We start from the raw sequence: 20858 nt of genomic DNA, 5'->3' as shown, positions 1-20858 counted from the left end.
GGAAGCTCAACGTAAACTCGGAACAGCACCTCATCTTCCGATTAGGCACTTTGCAGCCTTCCGGACTCAATATCGAGTTCAACAATTTCAGATCATAACCTCGGCCCCTATTACTTTTTTACTTAAAATTTTTTCCACCCCTTTGTTTTAGGTCTTCTCCACCCCCCCTCCCCCCCTTTCCTTTTGTTTCTTTCTCCCACCTGGCAGCTGTCTCCTATCCTACCAGTACACTTCACACCTAATCTCAGCTGTCTTTTGTCTCCACGGGCCTATTACCATCTAGTCTGGTTTCGAATACCTTTTATTGTCTCTTTTACTTCTTTTGTTCATCGCAGCCCTGCCTTCGATCTATTTTCTTTTCTTTCCAGTTTTGAAGAAGGGTTTCGACCCGAAACATCAACTCAAATTTCTCTCCACGGATGTTGCCTGACCTGCTGAGTTTTTCCAGCAATTTCTGTTGTTATTTCGGATTTCCAGCATCTGCAGTATTTTGCTATCGTACCACTGTGAACATGTTCAGGTTGAACAATGTTACAGGGCCGTGTATTGTCGAGAGCTGGTGTACTGCCTCTCCAGATTGCTGAGAAGGTGCTTTACCCTTCAAACGTACGTTTAATGTTTCGGTCCTACAGAAACCTTGTTAATAAACCACACAACAACTGCCCCAATACATGTTAAAGTGTTATTGTAGATTGACTTTTCAATCGACTTTATAGCCGAGTAATTTTTTTATCAGCTTTCCGAACGTGTCAAGACCTTTACCGTTCCGTACAATATTTCTCAGCCACAAAGCAAAGGTGATCTGACCAGGTCAAATAATAATCCTTTGGGATTCGGTGGGTGATAAAACTGTCCAGGTGCGCCTACAGACAAGTTTCATCATCACTTCAGTACACATACATGCAATTGAAATAACTTATATGTACCTTCGAAAGAATAAATCCCCACATACCTTTGTATTAATAAACATATTTCAAAACAAAGTGAAAATTTCAAATTAAAAACAACGTTGGAGAATAAATAATGTGCCTATTTCTTGTTATGCTGTTTTTAAATCGTTTACTACATACTGTCAAATTCCAATAACATACTGATGACTGGATTGTTACATATATATATATACAATAATAACATCAAACTGACAGTAAATCAATCAGAGCCGAACACAGTTTAAAGATAGGACTTCATTTGTAGTTGGAAGGGGTCTTTACAACGTTTCTGATGTCCATCCACAACAGAGTAAAGTATTGACCAGGAATTGTTTTTAATGCTAACTTAGCACGAGTTCCCAGGATTCCACTTCAGCGGGCTGGAGGTTACCATGCCGCTGTGGCCATGTAATGTATCGCAGCATATTGAGTACAGAAGGTGCAGGGGATACGAAATAACAGCTTTGACAGGAGACTTCCACCTGGTAGCTCGTTTCCTAGAGAATTAGTTCCCCTCTCCCTATTCTGTCTCGGTGAAAAATAAAAATCTAAACCGCCAATATTTTATTAGCAAAATACTATGATAATGGTGAATCATGAGAGATTGGTCATTCAAAATACACTGATGAGATTTAAAACTGTTCGAGGGTGATTACATTCAAAGAGTATCGGTGTTGCAGATACAGTGGAGTGTTCTCCACGCCTGGTTTTCAATCATCTCGGGAGTTCAGCACTAGGTCCCTTAAATCCATTCATTTACGACATGCCAATCTGAGTGGCAAAGGAACTCCTTGAAGAAAAGTAAACTATCCACTTCTTCAAACTAAGTGTGATGTTGTCATTAGCGACACGCTCTTACATAAATTTACTGCGAATTAAGTGACTTATTATGAACAAGAAATTAGCATGAGATCCAAACTAAACTTTGACCTCGACCTAAAAACCTTCTGACATTGCATTCTTTCTTTATAGCTGCCCCCTTTTTGTTGTGGGAAATGATTGGATTAAAACACCTGTAACCTTGAAAACTTCAGGCGCAGAGTTGTGAAACCATCAAATTGTGGAGGTGGTGCTCCTCTTTCCTCATCAAACACACGCAAGACAATTCAGAGGCGGATCATGCCCTCTCACTACACCCTCCCACCCCCGCAGCTTCCTGCACCTGTCTGGGGGAACTGGTTCTCAACAGATTACTAATGCAGTATTGCACCACATGCGTTTAGCAACATTTACTGTGACCCAGCAACACAGACAAAACAGGGGCACTGCTGCTATCTATTAGACAGCTACAAGGTAACACATGTATGGTCTTTACATGGAATGTGTGTAGTAGCTCGGACACAAATCACGACATGAAAGCGTTTCTGTGACGGTGTAAGACGTTCATCCAACTCTCTACTCCAGTCCGTCCCGATTGATTGCGTTTACTTGAACTGCTGAGCCTCGCTTTTGGAAACAGGTAAGGTATTGATAACTGATTCTTCAGTAAACTTCAGAGGTTCTGAATTGTGATACTTTGGGGAAGGGAGTAAAGCTTATTTGCACAGTATTATCCCAGCGATTACTACACCTGAACCTTTCAGTCGGTCCGGTGGTAAGATCCAGGTGAGGTCGCCAATCATTGGGTTTGCAGTTTTCCGGGAGAGAATTCTATATACTGCAAATCATCTGAAATCCAGTTATTTTTCAGAAACAACTGAAAATTACTTCTCGTCTTTAATCCTCGTTACTTATTTTCCAAATCTATACAAAGTTGAAACTATTGAGTATTGGATTTGTTTGTTTTCCAGATTTTATATCCTGTTTGACATGTGTTAAAAGGCTTTAAACAGCAGGAGTGCAATAACACCTTGTCTTGTCTATATGTGGTGACCAATTGGGTTGTGTAACTGAGCAGACCCTACAATGGAGGAGCCCAGATCAATGCAGTCAACTTTCATGGGGCAATACTGTGGCACGGTTGCAATAAAGCATCAATATGTGGTGCCATGTAAGTGGAGTTCTGGCTCCCTATACAAAAGCAAAATACTGCGGATGCTGGAAATCTGAAATAAAAACAGAAAATGCTGGAAATACTCAGCAGGTCAGGCAGCATTTGTGGAGAGAGAAACAGAGTTAACGTTTCAGGTTCAACCTGCTCGATCTTTCCTGATAGTTGTACCCGTTCAATTCTGGTAAAATCCTTGTAAATCTTTTCTACACTTTCTCCAGTACTTCAATATACCTGTTGTATTATGAAGGCCAGAACTGCTCACAGTATTCCAAGTGTGGTTTAACCAAGGTTCTTACATAAAATTAACATTACCAGGTACAAGCGTGTGTAGAGTATAAATACAGGCTTAGGTCAGTTGGACCCAATGACCTGTTCTGTGCTGTTGATTGTGTTGCTACTTTTAGTGATTTATGTGTGATGAAATATTCCATTCATCACTGCCTGTGACTGTGGTTGGTTTCAGGTTTCCCCTCACCATTGTATTGCCTGTGACTGTGGTTGGTTTCAGGTTTCTCCTCACCATTGTATTGTATATTGGAATGTATGGAATGTGTTGTGTGTAGGGCTCCGCCCATACCTGGCCTCTATGTAAGCCAGCTCAGTCTGGCCTCATATCCAGTACTGCAGAGCTCCAGATGGAAGATACCTCTCTCCACTGCGTGTTATCTTCTAAGTTAATAAAAGCCTTGTTTTGTTCCGCTAACATCGAGTCTCGGGATTATTGAGGCACATCAATATGTATTTGTATTTCCAGATCTTTTTGCTCCTCTACCCCATTTAGTTTCTTACTTTTCGAGGAGTAAGTGGCCCCCTTATTCCTCCTACCAAAATGAACCACCTCACACTTCACTAGATTTAATTTAATTTCCCATTAATCCACCCACTCTGAAAGCCTGTTTATGTTTTCCTTTATTTTGGTGCAGTTCTCTACATTATTAGCTATACCCCATATTTGGTATCATCTGCAAATTTTGGCACTGTACCTCCAACTTCTGAGTCCAAATTATTTATATATGTGGTAAACAACAACAGTCTCAGCTCGGATCCCTGTTTAACCCTTTTCCCACGTAAAACATGCCTGGTGGGGATCATGCCTGTGAAACCTGGCGTGAGCACTATTGGCTTGCTGACTATCAGCTGCAGGTCAACCATTAAAGAGGATATTTGATCAGTCATCATTTGCAGGTGGCAGGACTTTGTTGTCTCAGGCCTGGGGCAACTTTTACCAGGCTTAACCACACCTGTGGAAGGTTGGAGCCTCACACACTTCTCCAGTGTGACCTCCTGCGAAACCCCTCTTGCCACCCTCACTCAGCGCTTCCTCAACTGAGACATCTACCAGAAGCATGGGAGACCTTTTTTTCTTTCCCTTCTTGGCATTAGAGGACTTCCAGCCCCATTCGCAAAATGACACACGCCAGAACTGCAGCAGTTGCCATCAGAATTTTTATGCAAAACAAACAACTGATGGCACTTTTACAAAATACACAACATTTCACCCAAGTGACTACCCTTGTGACTATTTGTGCATTATTTTCCTCTTACGTGTGCTCCTACGTAGTGGTTCCCCTGTGGCTTCAGCAGATGTGGAGGCTTCTTGCTCACTTTCCTGCTGCTTCTGTCTTTACACCTTTGGCGGGCATCCTCTGGGGTGGCGAGCCTGTGAGGGCTCCTCAGTAGTCTGCTGCTCCTGCAGCTGTGCAGAAGTTGAGACGTCTATCTCAGTTGGGTGTGGACTCTGGCGGGTCTCTGACCGAGGGCTCTGCAGTGGCATGGAAGTGTGAGCGCTTGGAGAGGAGCCCCCACTTCCTTGAGGTCTGCCACCAACCTCCCTCTCATGGGTCAGGTCCCCCTCAGTGCCTGCAAGTGGCTTGAGAGCACCTTGCTGCACATCAGGGGGGCCATGGGGACCCGTATCTGCAATAGCAGTCCTAATCAGAAGGACTTCCATGAAGGTCTGGTTTCTCTGTCAATAGATGCCCATCACTCCTCAAGAGATGTCATTCTATTCTGAACACTCACCATGTTTTCCATACCCTGGCGACTAACCTCCTCCATGGCCGTAGCCCTCCTCTCCTCTACCGTAGCCCTCCTCTCCTCTACCGTAGCCATCCTCTCCTCTACGGTAGCCAGCCTTACCACGGAGGCAGCAATCATTTCCACGTAGGTAGCCATCCTTTCCGTGTTGATGCGTTCATGCGCCACTGACTCCACAAAGGCTCTGCTCATGTTCGCTATGGACTCCTCCATTCGCTCCACACTCGCAGCGACCCTGGAGACAAAACCTGCCAGAGACTCCTGCATCTGTGCATGGAGTTCCATCACCTCTGAACTTATGGATGGACCCAGAGGCAGAAGTTCGACATGCAGCTGAGCTGAGCTGGCAGAGTCCTGCGCCCTCAGACGAGGACTCTCCACTGCTGTCCCTGTCTCCACAATCTGCTGATGCTCACATGTGAGCTGTGATACACCAGGTGACAACTCTACTCTATGTCCTGAAGGACCCACCGAGGTGTGAGTGTCTGCGCTGGTGCTGAGTGCGCTTATTTCTGCTGACGCTGCGCCCTCAGAGGTTGCAGATTCCTCTGAGGAGTCTGGCTTCTCAGACTCTTCCTCCTGCACAGTGGGGATGAGGGCTCTCGATGGTCCACTGGGGAGTCAAGGAAAAAGTTAGAGATGTGATGCCAAGGTTACATGCACATTGCATTTTGCAGATGATCATAAGTCCATATGATGTAGCTTCAGAATCATTATCAGCGACTCATGCAATGCCAATGAGAGAGATGGAAAACTATTCTGTCACCAGCTTGCGAGGATGCACCTGTCTGTCCTTCCCCAACTTCCACATCTCTGTCAGCCTCGACAATCTCCAGGTCAGCTTCCTCCCAGGGGGTGAACTGGGCTAATGAAGGCGGCCCTCCTCCTGTCCTGGCTCGCTCTCTCCTGTTGTGAGCTCTCTTTTCCTGCAATGAGGGAGACAAGTGGAGGTTGAGTGAGAATGAAGGAGTGAGTGCAGCGATTGCATAGCATAGATACTTAGAAGGAGACAAAGATGGAGTGAGGTTGCAAGTTGTCAGTTGTGTTCAAAGCATCAGAGTGATAGGGAGTGTGAGGGCTGCATGATGGAATAGTTATGTGAATGTGAGCATAAAGAGAGAGGGAATGGGTAAGGATGCATGGATGTGAGTATCAAGTGGGATGTGGAGGAAGAGATTGCTGAAGCTGAGTGCTGGTGAGTAAAGGCAATGGGGATCAGATTGAGGGTGATGGAAACTTCATACAGTACTTACTTTTCCAGTGCGATGAAGGTCATGGAATCTTTTCCTGCACTGCATCCAGGTGCGCCGTGTGAGCCCCAAGGAGTTGACTTCACCAGCCACCTGTAGCCACACAGCCTTGGTCTGACTGGGAGGCCTCTTCCTCCCTGAAGAAGGGAACAGGACCTCCCTGTGGGCCCCAGCACCATCCAGCAATGCCTGGAGTGAAGCCTCATCAAATTTGGGGGCAGCTCTTGCCCTCCCACTGGCCGTTGCTCCTGTAGGCTCCTGTGCCATCCTAATGGTAAAGTTTGGAAGCCTGCAGAAGAAGCAAGGCTTGCTGTGGACCTTAAAAGCAGCAGCAATGATGACGTCATATTCTGCGACTTTCTGACTGGAAATACTCAATTGCCAAGGCTTCCCACACGTTGGAAATCAATTGGCCAATTGAGTTAAAATTGCATCAATCTCACAGACCCATTTGGATTCGTGTGGGAAACACTAAATTCGGGGAACCCGACAATTCCCCGCACCTGAGTTAAAATCGACCCCCTACTCTCTGTTTTTTAGCCATCTTTCAATCCATTCTTCTATCTGGCCCCTAACTCCACATGTCTTGACCTTTGTAATGGGTCTCTTATGTGGCACCTTATCAAAGACCTTAAGTCACAAATAACCAGCATGAAATTATTGTCTTTTTCTTTTATCTTCTTGTGACACTTTGAAGTGGGATGTCTGAAGTGGAATGGACATAGAATCATAGATGTTTATAGCACAGAAGGAGGCCATTTGGCCAATTTATTTGTGCCAGCTCTTTGCTAGAGCAATCCAAAAGTAGTCCCACTGCCCCACTCTCTCTGCATTGCCTTGTATCTTTCTTGCTTCAAATATGAACAAAGGTCTCTGACTCAACAGCTCCCTGTGACAAAGCATTCTATGCGCCAACAACCCTCTGCATAAAGAACTTTCTCGTAACTTCTCTCCTCACTATTGTAAGGGTGTGAAAGTGGGGGAGGGTTGCTCATCTGCCATGAAATAATTTTGAAAGATGTTTGTAAGAGATCGCTCAGGAACAATGAGCTAAATGTGTTTTTTATTGGGATAGAAAATAAATAAATAACCCCTCACTCACTGCCAGTAGGTAGATGCATAGATAATACAGTTACTTAAACAGATCTCTGCAAGTAATATGGGAGAGCAGTTGTTTAGCTTGTGGCTTTTTATAGTGAACACCAAGGAATATTAAAGTTTTATATTTTCGTATTTGCATCTTTTCCAAATATCTGTGTAACAGTACTTAGTGTATTTAAGTAGAACCTATTATTAAAATCTTTTTAAATGTAAAACTTTTATTCAAAGTTTCGTCCAAACATGAATAATGGTAACATTCTTACACTAGTTGCAACCTATTTTGTTCCACTTTCATTGTTCGTACGAAAAATCATTTTTTTCAAATTCTCAGTATAAATTTTAAAAAAGGAAAGGTAGCTCAGGAACTGGGTGGTACAGTACATTGGATTTGTCACTGACCTTTCACCTCTGGAACCTAGATTCAAATATAGCCCAGACTGATGGATAAAAGCCTCCTCTGACTGCAAAAGTCCTATGTAGAATCTGTTCAATTTAGCTCCGAGTGGGCGCAGGCCTATAGTACAAAATGGGGTGACCCTCTGGGTTCTGCTTGTTGCTGTTGTCTGTTTATGAGATTTACATGTGTGCTTCAAATGAGTCAGTTCCTTTCATAAATTCATCTTTTTGGGCTTATTAATATATCTAAGGTCAGCCATGGTGGAAATTTCAATACCTGGACTCCAATCATTCACCTTCGTGATTATCTACCAGAATTTTAATGGGGCAAATCTATGTGTGTGGCATCATCTCATTGCAAAGCCCTCTGACAACAATCTGTTCCTGTCTGACATAAATCAAGCTCATAGCCCAAGTAAAATTAAATTCAAGCTATGTCATTTTTACCGTACATCATTACTTCCATGCCTAGAGTATTGATTTTTCAAATATGCAAGACCAATATTTGGGGATACGTGTGACAATAGGATAATAAGTTTAAAGCAAACTTTAAGAACATGGTCACACCTTCCTTCTGACAATTCCAGAGCCTTCTGGTCTGAACACTGCACAACAAGTTCAGACATTAGTTATCTTCCCAAGTTTTATGATGGATTCACCCATTCATATTCAACAGTTTTCCCTCTCATTTCAGAGCCATGTCTGATTTACCTTCTGTCTTTCTGATGCCATTTTGTATGTCTGACTGAGATGAACTGTGAAATATATAACCATTTACATCTTCTCAGCTTTCTGAAATATACAGTATTTGTAGGCTATCAAGCCCAAATGCTATCAATTTGTGAAAATAGCCAGCATACCTGCCATCTTGATCTTTACCTCCTCATCTCTTTCTTTAGAATAGATCAGTCTTATTAAAAAAAAGTTTCCCCAGCCATAGGGCTCTTGAGCATCCCTGATTTTAATCGTTCCACCTTTGGTAGCCGTGCCTTCAGCTGCCTAGGGCCTAAGCTGTGGAATTCCCTCCCTAAACCTCTCCGCCTCTCTAGCTCTCTTTCCTCCATTAAAACGCTCCTTAAAGCCTACCTCTTTGTTGAAGCTTTTGGTCATCTGTCCTAATATATCATTATGTGGCTTGGTGTCAAATTTAGTTTGATAATGCTTCTGTGCAGCACCTTGGGACATTTTACTGTTAAAGGCGCTATATAAATGCAAGTTGTTGTTGATGCTGTGCATTTCCAGATGTTTTAAAAGAAAATAGTATGTATTAGCAGTTCAGTGTATGCTAAGAGTGTGTTATTGTGTTTTTACATTGCTGTGACACTTTATTATACATGCTACATGATTTATTTTTTCAATTTATTTTGAAACAAATGTGTTTTGCTCTGTGACTTTATTAATGGACACTCTATTCAATTAGACGGCAGGGTACAGCATAGTGCTTATGTTACAGGACTAGTAATCCAGAGGTCTTGACTAATAATCCAGAGAATGTGAGTTCAAATCCTACCATGGCAATTTGAGAATTTAAATTCAGTTTTTTAAAAATCTGGAATAAAAGCTGACTTCAGTAAGTGATCATGAAGCTATCGGATTGTCACAAAAACCCAACTGGTTCATGAAAGTCCTTTGGGGAAGGAAACCTTCTGTTCTTACCCAGTCCGGCTTATATGGACTCCAATGTTTGAATTTTAACTGCCCTCCAAAGCAAGCCACTCAGTTTTATCAAACCGCTATGAGGAGAGATTGGGGCGATTAGGCTTATATTTGCTAGAGTTTAGAAGAATGAGAGGGGATCTCATTGAAACTTATAAAATTCTAACAGGACTGGACAGACTAGATGCAGGAAGGATGTTCCCGATGGCAGGGGAGTCCAGAACCAGGGGTCACAGTCTAAGGATAAGGGGTAAGCCATTTAGGACTGAGATGAGGAGGAATTTCTTCACCCAGAGAGTGGTGAACCTGTGGAATTCTCTACCACAGAAGGCAGTAGAGGCCAATTCATTAAATATATTCAAGAAGGAGTTAGATATATTTCTTAAGGCTAAAGGGATCAAGGGGTATGGGGAGAAAGCAGGGACAGGGTACTGAATTTGGATGATCAGCCATGATCTCATTAAATGGTGGAACAGGCTTGAGGGGCCAAATGGCCTACTCCTGCTCCTATCTTATATGTTTCTATGTTTCAAGAAGTAGGCCCACCACCAATGTTCCTTTTAAACTGCGCGACCGTGCAGCGTTCTGCAGGTCCCATGCAGCCGGTGAACCGGCTTTTAAATAGAAAAACCGCGCATGCGCAAAATTTTGAATGGCCCTGCTCAGGCCCTTATAGGGGCCGCCTGGGCCAAAAAAAATTAGAGGGAACATTGCCCACCGCCTTCTCAGGGCAACTAGAGATGGGCAATAAATGTCGGCTTTATCAGTGATGGCCACATCCCGAGAATGAATTTAAAAAATGATTACAATGATGTTGACTTTAAATTATACTGGGGAAGGCTTCTCCTGTGCATTAGGTGTAGCAAAATCATAAATGAATTTATAAAGAGCCAGCATACAATTTCGCTATAGTAGCGCACAAAAGATATCTTCACCATTGTTGTCACTGAGAAACGCCTTCCTGGTTCATTGCACAAAAAGAATGACAGATAAATAAGATGATTCACATTTTGGATGAGGAGCCAATGAATTTAAAAATCATACGACGTCCTTGAAGAAGTTGCCTCTTAAGATATTAAATTAATGCATGGTGTAGACTATTAGTCATCTCTACTGTGAATTTCTAATCAAATACCCATTTTATGGCAGGTAATTTTTTTTCTGTCAGCTAACTTGCTTTATACCACAATAAACCTAGAACTAAACAGTTGAAAAGATGTGCAATTTTAATCAGTCCACCTGTTGTATACAGCCATCATTTTGACTCCAGTTTTATTCTGGAAAGAGCCAGTCTTCATTTTTGCCCCAGTATGATGATTTTCACTTTGTAATTCACCAATTGAATCATTGGTATTTTGTAGAAATAATGCAGTTCACAATGTTCTTCTTCACAAACTGTTAAATAAAAAATAATAAAATGAGAATTACAAAATGCTAACCATATTTATGGGGTGATTTCACAATCCTTCCCTTGAACTGTAAGTTCAGTTATGAAGTCAGGCACTAGCTGGAGATAATGGGTGGGGTTGGGTGGCATTGAGTTGGCATTTCCTTTCAAGATACTAGAGGAGTAATTTTCAGGTACTGACTAAAATAGTTATGAGTAGTTTCTTTGGCATTTCCTGACAATGACCACTGTATCATTATTGGTATACTACTAAATAAACTGTAACTTACTAGCATAAATCAGAGGTTGCTGCCTGCACAAATTGTACTATTCACACAGGTAAATAGGATCAACACAACGCATCAGAATTACTGCCAATGAAAACAGCCTCTCTCATTATAATAGGACTTAATTATACCCATAGGCTTAACACAATTGAATGAAAACCAGTTCAACTTACTGTGTAACATATTAGCTTAGTCAGTTTGGTATTCCTGTACTTATTTCAGTCAGATCACAGTAACACAGAAATTAAACAGTTCACAGAATATACTGTATCTTAGTTTGTTGAATATTAGATTTTTTTAACCATGTTCACTGAACTAATATGTGGCATTCTATTTGCACCATGCCACTTTACTTTTACACAATATTGTTATGTTCATAAATAAATAGACGTTTTCATTATGAACAGCTAGCTTGAGCTAGTCATTTATTCAGCCATGTGTACAGGCATCCATCTTGACTACTGCCTTGTGGGTAGCCCACTACTAAACATACAGCTCCACCTAGTGTACCATTCTAGAATGACATGTTACTGATCATTACATCCCCCTTCCTTAGAGGTTAAACAAAATCAATATCAATCAATGATAATGACATAAACATCTTCACAACAGTCAACACATTTTCAAAGCTTTACTTTGTGAACTCTAAGCTTTTCATTCTTTTATTATAGTTTTCTTTGTGCTCAAAGATTAAGTCTATCAGGCTTTTTTACTTCACGTGTGGATCTTCTCAGCACAGGTAAGTCTGATATGTTTTCATGAGAGCCTGTATGTGTGTTTGTGTTAGATTGTTCTGGTGGTGAGTGACAAGATTCAGTTGCGGCATTGTCATCGATTTGCTCTTGGATAGTTTCTTGTGTTTTCAGGAGGGAACGGCAGTTCCTCCTGAGAATCTGTCCTTCCTCAGTTCTAACAGTGTATGACCTTGGTCCTACTTCCTCAAGAACTGTAGCTTTCCTGTTCCATGCATTTGGATCCTCAATCCTGACAACATCATCCCTTGTCAATGGTTTCAGAGTTTTGGATGACTTGTCAGAGTGTGATTTCTGTTTCAGCTTTAACAGTTGAAGTCTCTGTCTCAGTTCCTTACTCTGCTTTTCTTTTGCACAGCAGGGTAGCGTGGTGCGCAACTTGCGACCCATTAGGAGTTCAGCAGGTGAAGAACCACAGTCTAAAGGGGAGGCTTGGTAGCTCAGCAGGGCGAGATAAGGATCAGACTTGCTTTCTGTTGCTTTCTTCAGTAGCTGTTTGAGAACTTGAACACCTTTCTCTGCCTTACCATTCGACTGAGCATACAGAGGACTGGATGTGATGTGTTGAAAGTCATAATGTGCTGCAAATTGTTGCCACTCCTTACAGTTAAAGCACGGACCATTGTCACTAATGGCAATCCTGGTAATTCCATGTCTGGCGAAGATGGATTTAACATGCATTATGACACTGCTTGCTGATGTGCTTGAGAGCAGCGCCATCTCAGGATAGTTAGAATAGTAGTCAATCACTATTAGATAGTCTTTACCATTCAAATGAAAGAGGTCCATACCAACCTTTTGCCATGCTGCTGTTGGTATGTCAGCTACTATCATTGGTTCCTTTGCTTGTTTGTTTTGGTGTTTCTGACATGTCTCACATATGCCTATCATGTTCTCAATGTCCTTATTTATGCCAGGCCAATAAACAGTGTCTCTTGCTCTCCTTTTGCATTTTTCAATTCCGAGGTGTCCCTCATGAATCCTTTTGAGCATGTCTTGACGTAGAGCCTGTGGAATGACTATTCTGTTCTGTTTTAGTAAGAGTCCACTTGCGACACTTAACTCTGACCTGATGTGTGAGTACTTTGGACAGGAACCTTTTGGCCAACCATGATGAATGTTCTCTATTACTGTTTGTAACACTGTATCTTTTACTGTTTCTTCTGCTATTTGCTTTGATTTTGTGTCTGACACGGGCAGCGCAGCAGTGACCATACTCACATGAACATCCACGTCTTCCTCAGTAGAGCTCACATGACTCATTGTGGGTGCTCGGGATAGTGCATCTGCTAACACTATGTGTTTGCCTGGTGTGTAGATCAGTTCAAAGTCATATCTTTGCAGCTTCATCATGAGTCGTTGAATCCTTGGAGACATCTCATTCAGATTTTTTTTTTATGATGGCAACCAGTGGGCAGTGGTCTGTCTCAACTGTGAAGGTGGGAAGTACATATATGTAGCCATGGAACTTTTCTAGTCCAACTACCAAGCCTAGACATTCCTTTTCAATCTGGGCGTATCGACACTCAGAATCAGTCATAGACCTGGAGGCATAGACAACAGGCTTCCAATCTTCACCCTCTGTTTGTAGCAAGACCGTGCCTAGGCCATCTTTTGATTCCTCCGTTGACACTTTGATTCTCTTTGTTGGGTCAAAGAAGGTGAGTACATGTGTGGTTTTCAGCACTGTTTTGAGGTTCATCCACTCTTGTTCATGTCTTTCTGCCCATGCAAACTCATTTGTTTTATGTAGCAGGTCTCGCAGACAGGCTGTCTTGGCTGACAAGTTAGGAATGAACTTTCCAATGAAGTTTATCATCCCCATGATGCGTAGCACTCCTTTTTTGTCAGTGGGTCGGGGCATTTTGAGTATGACGTTTACTTTTTCCATATCTGGCTCTATTCCTTTTACCAGATAGATTATCTCCTAGGAAAGTGACTTCCTGGACGCCAAACTGACACTTGGCTTTGTTGAGCTTCAGTCCATTCTGGCGTATGCTCTGTAGCACTTTAGTCAGTCTCTCATTGTGTTCTTTCAGTGTGGAGCCCCAGATGATGATGTCATCAACATAGACCCGAACTCCTTCCAGACCTTCAATTATGTGTTCCATCGCTCTATGAAAGATTTCAGATGCAGATATTATCCCGAAAGGCATTCTGAGGAAACAATACCTGCCAAATAGTGTGTTGAAGGTACAGTATTTGGTGCTCTCTTCATCCAGTTTTAGTTGCCAAAATTCTTGTGAGGCATCGAGCTTTGTAAAGTATCTGGCACCTGACATTTCACTGGTGATTTCTTCTCGCTTGGGAATCTGGTAGTGTTCACGTTTTATGTTTGCATTTAAGTCCTTTGGATCCATGCATACTCTTAGATCATTGTTCTTTTTCTTTACACATACCATGGAGTTAACCCAGTCTGTTGGCTCTTCGACTTTCCTGATGACTCCTAGTGTGGTCATTCTGTCCAGTTCTTTCTTGAGCCAGTTACGCAAGGGTGCTGGAACTCTCCATGGAGCATGTACCACTTGTGGTGTATGTGCCTTTAAGAGCCCCAGGTGTGCTGTAATGCCGGTAATTGCCTCTCGGGCTATATAAGCCTGTATATTGTGTATATCCGTTAGAACCCCCACCCCCAGACTTTGCTTAGTAAATACCTATGAACCAACTCCTGTCTTCAGTGTCTTTATCAACACATGGACACTACAGTGGCGACGAAGTGGAAACGGACTTACCTGCAATTCGGCAGCACCTCAAAGACATCGATTCCTCGGGCGTCCAGAAGACTCAAGGAAGTGAGAGAAGCTGTGGTTTCACCAGCTGGCCAAGCTGGTGGCAGGTACTGCGCTAATCCTTCCTGGGCATCAGGCTGGGGCTCCAGCGGCTGGCTCTACAGCTGAGGCAGGCAGCAAAATCGGAGGCAAGCAATAACGGACTGGGAGGGAGCACTCGGGAGACGGCCGGCGCGGCAAGCAGATCAGCGTTCAGACCTCCGGCGGGAACGAGTCTCCCAACAGTAAATTAAAAAAAAAAAGAGAACGGAAACCACAGTAAACAGCATTGTTATCGGCAGCAGCAGCGGGAAAGTGTGGGAAGCGCCATATCTTTGCTACAGAAAAGAAAAAAAAGCGCGGGAAGCACCATATCTTTTCTGAAATGCCTAAGTCTGGCAATATTGATGCTTTTGATAGTGAAATAGAGGATTGGACCACATACGTGGAAAGAGTAGAGGTATATTGCACTGCAAATGGAATAGAAGATGAAAAAAAAGCTTCAGTACTTCTGAACTTAATGGGCGCAAAGACATACGGGCTGTTACGAAATTTAATCACTCCAGCCAAACCAAAGGACAAGAATTTTAAAGAAATTGTTGATACCCTGCAGGAGCACTTAAGCCCAACACCGCTGCTGATAGCGGAACGATTCAAGTTCTTCAAGAGAAATCAACACAAGAATGAAAGTAACGCTGATTACCTAACCGAATTAAGGAATCTATCAAAGTACTGCCAATTCGGGGCAGGACTATCAGATTATCTTCGAGACAAATTCGTTTGCGGTCTCTTAAGTGAAGGAACACAAAAAAGACTGCTTTCTGAAAAAGATTTAACATTGGACAAAGCTTTCAGTATGGCTGTATCATACGAAGCAGCAGCAAAAGGAGCTGCAGAGATACAACAAAAGACACAAGACTTCGGCACCCATGAAATGACACAGGGTTTCGAAAGATGTTATCGCTGCGGCAGATCCACCCATAACCAGAGGGACTGCTGGTTCAAGGACAAAGCATGCAGGCAATGCGGGAAGATTGGACACATTGCACGGGTATGCCGATCTGGACAAAATAAATCCACTGACAGAAAAAAAAATCAATAAAGAAAAGTACAGGAAAGTACAAATGATGACGGACAGTAGCTCCGAAGACCAGAAGAGCGATAGCGACTTCGAAAACAAGAGACTAAGCTGTCTCAAATTACATAATGTACTTGCCAAAGATGATTACCAAACCATTTGGGTTACCCTCACAATAGCAGGGTCCCCAGTTAAAATGGAGCTAGATACAGGATCAGCTCTAACCGTAATAAATCGACGGGATTACGAGAGGCTATTTTCGCATATACCTCTAAAAGACACATCCATTATCTTAAAAACATATACAGGGCAGAAAGTATACCACAAAGGAAAAATAAGGGTGCCTGTTGTATACAACGGCAAAAAAATACAGAAGTTGTATTTATACATTCTACAAGATGGTGGTCCACCGTTGTTGGGACGTGAATGGATCAGGAAGATATGTTTAGACTGGCACTCCATTCAGGCACTGACGGTGACCAGTAAGGAAAAAAACAATGATGACATCATACCTGAACGATTAAAAGACATCTTGGCCAACGCCAAAGAAGTGTTTCAAGAGAAACTAGGAACCTTGAAAGGCATCACCGCCTCAATAAAAGTGGAAGATGCAGCAATTCCCAAATTTTTTAAAGCAAGACCGGTGCCATACGCAATACGTCCAGCAGTCGAGGCAGAGCTGGAGAATTTGGAAAAAGCAGGCGTATTATCCAAAATAGATTGGAGCGAATGGGCAACACCCATCGTTCCAGTCATGAAAAAAGCATTGAATAAAGATAAATCTGAAGAACAGAGAAAAATTCGCATCTGTGGTGACTTCAAGGTGACTGTAAACCCAGTCCTTCACACAGTACAGTATCCTCTTCCGAGGATAGAAGATATTTTCGCCTCACTATCCGGAGGGAAACGTTTCACCAAAATTGACTTGGCACAGGCATATCTACAGATGGAGGTTGAGGAGGCCTCTAAAAAGTATCTCACGATAAACACACACAAAGGCCTGTACCAGTACAATTGACTGGCTTTTGGAATAGCATCAGCTCCAGCTATCTGGCAAAGAGCTATGGAGCAAGTCCTGCAAGGGATTCCGGGGACTCAATGCTACCTAGACGACATCCTTGTAACAGGAGAAAACGACAACGAGCACCTTGCCAATTTGGAGCAGGTGCTCACTAGGCTGAAAGAACGGGGCCTACGAGTGAATCGCCCAAGTGCGAATTTTTCCAAAATCAGATATCATATTGTGGCCACATAATTAATAATGAAGGGTTGCATAAGTCACCTGAAAAAATTGAAGCGGTTATAAAAGCCCCAGCACCTGAAAATGTTTCACAATTAAGGTCGTTCCTGGGATTAAGAAATTACTATCATAAATTTTTACCGAACTTGTCAACTCTTCTACACCCTCTTAATGAACTTCTACAAACAGGAGTGATTTGGAAATGGAACGAAGACTGTAAACGTTCCTTCCATAAATGCAAAGACTTAATCACATCCGAAGAAGTTTTGGCTCATTACAACCCATCACTGCCAATCAGACTGGCGTGCGATGTATCCCCTTACGGCATAGGAGCAGTATTATCCCATAAATTCCCTGATGGCTCAGAACGGCCGATAGCTTTTGCGTCACGCTCATTAAACTCAGCTGAGCGTAACTATGCCCAAATCGACAGGGAAGCACTCAGCCTGGTATGGGGAGTGAAGAAATTCAACCATTACCTACACGGACAAAAATGTACCTTGTTGACTGACCATCAACCCCTCATCTCCATATTCAACCCTAAAAAAGGTGTTCCCATTATGACAGCGCAAAGGCTACAGAGGTGGTCCCTTTTTCTAGGGGCACACCAATACAACATAGAATACAAAGGGTCAAAACAGCATGGGAATGCTGACGGTTTATCGCGCCTACCGTTGCCAATGGTAGAAGAGGCACCTACAGTAGACCCAGTAGAGATGTTCCACTCAACCATAGTGGAATGTCTACCAGTGACAAATTCTGCCATTGAAAGGGAGACGAGAAATGACCCGACTCTCTCACGGGTCAACGATTTAACAGTGAAGGGATGGCCAGCACATGGCGAACCACTGTTGCCAGCATTCTTGCAAAGAAGAGAACAGCTGTCAGTGTGGCGAGGAACCTTGATGTGTGGGTCCAGAGTGGTGATTCCACCCAAACTCCAGGATAAAGTGCTAAAGGAGCTTCACGAGGGGCATCTGGGTGGAGTGAAAATGAAGAACCTAGCTAGGGCGTTTGTATGGTGGCCAGGTATCGATGGAGACATCGAAGAAATGACCAAGAGCTGCCTAGGATGCCAGAAGGTCCAAAACGCTCCACCACAAGCCCCTCTACATCCATGGGAGTGGCCCTCATCTCCCTGGCAAAGGGTGCACATCGACTTTGCTGGTCCATTTATGGACTCAATGTTCTTAATCGCGGTTGATGCACACTCCAAGTGGCCGGAGGTAATAAAGATGTCCTCCACCACCATGGAAAAAACCATCACAGTATTAAGGACCATATTTGCCAGGAATGGGCTGCCGGAACAGATATGTTCTGATAATGGACCGCAATTTGTGTCCGAAGAATTCAGAAAGTTCTTAAAAAACAAGCACTACACGTCCACCCCATACCATCCCGCCACCAATGGATTGGCTGAAAGGTTTGTCCAGACCTTCAAGAAGGCCATAAAGGCCATGGGTAATGAAGACATAAAACTTCAGCACAAGGTGGATAACTTCTTATTCGCATACAGGAATGCAACACATATGGTTACCAACCAAACTCCCGCCATGATGTTCTTCAATAGAAACCTAAGATGCCGGCTGGATTTGGTCAAGCCCAACATCAGAAGGGACGTGGAGAACCGGCAGTTTCAAGGCATGAATGAAAGGCCAACTAGAACCTTCCAGATAGGTCAACAAGTTTTGGCCCGGGACTACCGTACCGAGAAATGGCAGCCTGGAACTATCTGCACACGACTAGGACCACTGATGTATACCGTGGACATCGGAGAAAGCATAATAAGGCGCCATGCTGACCAAATCATAAAGTCATCCAAAAAGGGACAACCTACACCACAACTCTATACATCTAACGATGAAGTAGAGATACCCATATCTACCTTCGATCCGGTGATACTGGAACCCGATGAACCCGACACTGGCATTCAAGCCGAATCAGCCTTGCCAGAAGAACCTACTACACCACCAGAAACTACTACACCCCCGAGGCGTTATCCGGACCGAGTCAGGAAGCCTCCTGAGAGACTAACTTATAATTAATTAACTACAGCCATGTATATTATTTTGCTTATAACATGTAATTAATAATTACTTAAAATATGATGTACTGGTTAGCTAAAAGGAGAGGAATTGTGGTGTATGTGCCTTTAAGAGCCCCAGGTGTGCTGTAATGCCGGTAATTGCCACTCGGGCTATATAAGCCTGTATATTGTGTATATCCATTAGAATCCCCCCCCCCAGACTTTGCTTAGTAAATACCTATGAACCAACTCCTGTCTTCAGTGTCTTTATCAACACACGGACACTACACCACTGGCTGAGTATCCTCCTTTAGCTGGATCTTGTAAGTGAATGGTAGAACTCCAAATCCTTTGAACACATCCTGGAAATTACTCACTACAGAATCCACTGATTCATCTGGTTTGCTTATGGCACAGTTTATATGGTAGACTCTCTTGACCAGTTCTAAGTCCTCACAAGCTTTGTCACCTAGTAGTGAATCAAGTCCTTCAGCCACAACAGAAAACATGAGATGATGCACTTTGTCTTTGACTGTCACTTTAAGTCTGCATACAGCTAAGCTATCTATTTCCTGTCCATTATAGTTCTTCAGTAGTATGACTTTTTCTGTATTTTGGGCTTTTCTTTCATATTTTTAATGTCACTCATACTGATTAAGTTTGCTTTTGCCCCAGTGTCTAGTTTCAATGTAACTAATACTCCATTTACCTGCAGTGGCATTATCCATTTGTCCTCTTTTACTGCATTAACTTTATGTTCAGCATTGTCCATTCCTGAGGGCTGCACATTTTCTGTATCCTTTTCTATATTGTCACATGACACCATTCCTACAAAAAATGTCTCACTTAAATCAGTGTCCTCAATCACATTGCCTTGTTGCCCTTTCTTTGTTTTTACTTTTGAAAAGCATTGTTTGGCAAAGTGATTCTTTCCATTACACTTTGTGCACATTTTCCCAAATGCTGGGCATTGTCTTAACTGGTGCTGGTAACCACAGCATTTACAGTTAAAAATTCCATCCTCCGATTGCTTTGCATTTCTGTTCTGCCCACGTTTCTTCCCCTTGTAGGACACAGCACCGACAGCAGCACAGTCATTTACTACAGTCGCATTATTATTAATTTCACTGAAAGTCTTTGTGTGCTGTTGAGCTAGCTCACTGGCATGGCATATTTTCACAGCATCCTCCAATGTTAGTTCAGTTTCTCTCAACAAACGTTCCCTGACCTTTTTATCATGAATACTAAACACAATCTGGCCATGAATCATGGATGATTTCAGTTCAGAGAAATTACATGTCTGCGCTTTCAGTTTCAGATCGGTCACAAAGCTATCAAAAGTCTCATTTTGCTGCTGTGTCCGTGAACGGAACACGTACCTCTCATAGGTCTCGTTCTTTTTGGAAGAACAATGTGTATCAAACTTCTTTAGCACATCGTCCATCTTTTCTCTGTCCTCCTCTTGATCAAATACAAATGTATTAAATACCTCTATCACCTGCGGGCCTGCAACCATGAGCAGTAACGCTATTTTCCTTGTGTCTGGCTTCGTACCGAACCCGATGGCAGCAATGTAGAGTTTGAATTGTTGTTTGAAAGTCCGCCAATTGCAGTCGACATTCCCCGTGAGTTTCAAACCCTCCGGTGGCTTCAAATTCTCCATGTCGCGTTTCACAATATTCAGCAGATATTACCAATCCTGGTACCATGTTATGTTCATAAATAAATAAACGTTTTCATTATGAACAGCTAGCTTGAGCTAGTCATTTATTTAGCCATGTGGACTAGTGTACTGGCATCCATCTTGACTGCCTTGTGGGTAGCCCACTACTAAACATACAGCTCCACCTAGTGTACCATTCTAGAATGACATGTTACTAATCATTACAAATATGAATTAGTCTTCACTAAAATTACTGTTGTGGATGGTTGACTCAAGCTGCCACTAGAGCTACTAC

The 20858-nt window shown here is 42.8% G+C and overlaps 1 protein-coding gene across 1 annotated transcript in view; it reads left to right on the top strand.

Moving 5' to 3' along the window:
• Positions 1–2248: 2248 nt before the first annotated feature.
• Positions 2249–20858, top strand: part of nab1b (NGFI-A binding protein 1b (EGR1 binding protein 1)) — a 99690-nt gene continuing 81080 nt past the window's right edge. The window contains exon 1 of the mRNA XM_085985860.1: positions 2249–2388. The gene's annotated coding sequence lies outside the window, so the exon portion shown is untranslated. The remainder of the gene's footprint in view (positions 2389–20858) is intronic.

This window comes from Somniosus microcephalus, chromosome 4 (genome assembly GCF_052327205.1).
Source record: "Somniosus microcephalus isolate GS21.2 chromosome 4, FLI_Smic_1.0, whole genome shotgun sequence".
NCBI lineage: Eukaryota > Metazoa > Chordata > Chondrichthyes > Squaliformes > Somniosidae > Somniosus > Somniosus microcephalus.
Note: the sequence above shows the minus strand (reverse complement) of the source record. Positions and strands in the feature narration are given on the sequence as shown.